General features: G+C 40.6%; 1 long non-coding RNA gene across 1 annotated transcript; it reads right to left on the bottom strand.

Annotated features, from left to right (window-relative positions):
* Positions 1–336: 336 nt before the first annotated feature.
* LOC139149102 (uncharacterized) lies at positions 337–2,773 on the bottom strand. Its single transcript, XR_011556073.1, has 3 exons — positions 1,517–2,773; positions 735–992; positions 337–470 (listed from the first exon to the last, which is right to left on the bottom strand). It is a non-coding gene; the product is annotated as an uncharacterized lncRNA (long non-coding RNA).
* Between the last annotated feature and the right edge of the window lie 298 nt (positions 2,774–3,071).

Genomic DNA, 3,071 nt, shown 5'->3' on the forward strand with positions numbered 1-3,071 from the left:
ACACTACACACGTCAACTGTCTTTGTTCAAGAGGGGCATTCTGTGTAATATAGCATCCATTTTATGCAAATTTTATCACCGGGAGGGCAATATCTAGATAATGCTCCTGACGGGGGCATTATCTACATATTGCCCTGCACCAGAGTAAACACTAAAAAGCACGCGTAAACAAATATTTTGTAACAGGTGCATGACATGCGACTTTATTACATGTAATTTATTCGTTAAACACGATCATTTTTTAGTCATTTTGAAAGAAAAGCTTCCATTTTCTGGGATAACAGCTTCCACGTGTACGTAATTTTGTAGACTTTCGTGTTTCGTGTCGATGTTTCATTTTCTCCACTCTCGCTTTCAACCGCTTCATTCTTCATAGTTTGCTTGTTGTGTTTGAAGTCACAGGTCTTCGGTATTTTCGAGTTTCCTTGAAGCACCTTGCTAACTTCAAACTGCTGCTCAATGCTGGTACGCTGTAATGGTATAAAGAATATAGACATTTAATGGAATATACTAATATTACAGTACTTAGCCTTTCGATTCTATTGAGTGATACTGAATACATTAAATTATAATAGTTTGGCATACAATTTGAATTAGCACTAGTTATAGGTTGTCTTGTACTCTAATTTTGCAGTCGTGTGTTACTGGTTCTTGCGCAGTATCAGCCTTACGGGCTTATCGACTCCATGTTGGTTTGACATTTCGTATTCAATTTTGTCTAGCTACCAGCTTACCTTATATGACCTGATGGCAGCGCTCCGGTGATCAGTTTTTTCAGCAATAAGCTGCTCGTCTATTCCATCGCTGTAAAGACGTGTGGCGGCAGCTGCCCTCAAACTGTGGTTGCTGTAAAAACCTGATATCCCAGCGTTCTCGCACAATCTCCCCACTGTTTTTGCAAGTGTATTTTTCCAATTGGCGTAGTGGAATACCAACAAACTTCCTGGCTGGCTGGCTGCAAGTAGTATACGTCTTGTGGACGATCTGGAGGACTACACAAAACAGTTATTTACTACATGGCGAAAACAGCAATAGTTGCGCATGTTAAAGTTAATACACTGGTCCAGATCTGTTCGATATTAAAAATGAATTAACACAATAACTGCAGTAATTTTCAATGAGTTATGTGTAAAATGGCTTGAAATTTCGCCACCGTGTACATCTTGGTTCATAATGATGATCTTTTATGGTACATGTGAAAATAGCATTGTCACGTGATCTACAACTTCCATTTTCCCGCCAAAACCGTACACTATTAATAATCACAAAAAATGAAGACAAAATTATGGCTTGAGTTTGGAATATTTATTTCATGTTCAAATGTCAATTTGGCGGGAATATGCCGGTTTTGGTCATGTGAAAAAAATAGCTGATTTTTTTGTATTGACAAATTCATTATGTTTACCAAATTTCAAGAAAATCCGACGATGTTTGATAACAAATCGCCAATTTCTTACATTTTAACTTTTTTGATTAAGGAACTTGAGAATATAAATGACATTGGACAAGAACTTACCAAAGTTTGTTGTACAAATCGTATAAACGGACGATGCATCTTTCTTTGTTGTCGGTATTTTCAAATGCCGTGGTAATCTTTCGCTGCACTTTCCTACATGCCAAGCCGCCACGGTTTGTTTTCGACACGTCCTCTGTGTACTCAAGATAATTTTTCCGACAGATTTGCAAAACTTTTTTACTATTTGCCCGGGACGTAAATTTCTGTGTTCTTGCCCCCCTCGCAAGGCAAAATGTATGCCAAACAAGACTACTTGGGCATCCAATAAAGTTTGGGGTGTACTGTCCCCGATCAACTTCTCCCAGAGATTTTCCTCGTCAGCCAGTGTCAAGACTTCGGCTTGACGTTTTTGTATACCAATGCCCATGCTACTTCTAGTTTTCATAACAGAGTCAAAACTATCCTGGAGCTGTTTAAAGGCCTAATCATTAAAAAAGCGGTAGGATTTACCTTCAACAGATAAGTGATTTTGCAGACTCATTATTAATTCATAAATTGTTTGGCCAGGATAATCACTCCCATCCTTTCTCATTTCACAAACAAAACGCGACAACGCGTAATTTAGCTCATCTTTGGTCATTTCTTCTAACTGTGGTTGGATTACACTTATATTTAAAGACTGGTTCTGTGCCAGCTTATTTCTTTCACTTTGCCAAAATCGAAAGGTATTCACAGCCCATTTGTTTTTATACGGGGTATTTTTGGGAATTCTTTCGAGTGCCATTGCTTGTATTTCAGCATCACTTTTTATATTTAAACGAGAGGTATCTGAAACACTATAGGGTACATTAGACAGTGTCGGCTCGGTATGAGCGAGCGGAGCGGACTTTGGCAAACCTGGTGGAATTGCAGTTTCTGCCAATGCAGACTCTTGCAAGTTCTTCCCGTCAAGAAGTTCATCGAAGTCCTGGAAAAGCCAGTCATCCTCGCTTGCATCTTCCCGCTTGTCAGGTTCTATTTTGAATGTGTTTTGCGTTATAAATAACTCGACGTCGTCGCTATCTGACATGATGTTGAAACCTCGAAGGCCGTGAAGTGAATGACGTAGCGTATAGAAATCTCCAAGGTGTCTCTTCATGGCTAGCACGTGACAACTCTCAACCAATAAAACGAATACATGTGTGCATGTTAAGGTCATTAATTAGTTTACTCACAAGCGCTACGTAGTTCCCGATTGGTTAATATTTGCACCAGGTGTTGTTGACGTGTTGTAAGCCGGATAATACACTCGTGTCGTGCAATCGTTCAGATATTGAACGGCACGAGGGCCGTAGTGCCGTTCAATATCTGAACGATTGCACTCCACTCGTGCATTATCCTATACATAGACGTTCGTTTTAGTGTTAATTGGGTGCCAGCCGTCTACACGTCTTTCTGGCGAGTGGTGTACTCAACTGGTGTACCTGTCAGTCCGGCCAGCAAGCAGTTGTGAGCGTCCGGTGTACCAACCACGTGTATAACGTCTGCACGGTCTACCTGCTACCCGCCAGTCCGTTGTCTACGACCCTGGTCTTCAAGTTTACGGTCGTCAAGCACGTAAGAACTCCGCTGTCTA

The sequence above is a fragment of the Ptychodera flava genome, chromosome 14, assembly GCF_041260155.1.
Source record: "Ptychodera flava strain L36383 chromosome 14, AS_Pfla_20210202, whole genome shotgun sequence".
NCBI lineage: Eukaryota > Metazoa > Hemichordata > Enteropneusta > Ptychoderidae > Ptychodera > Ptychodera flava.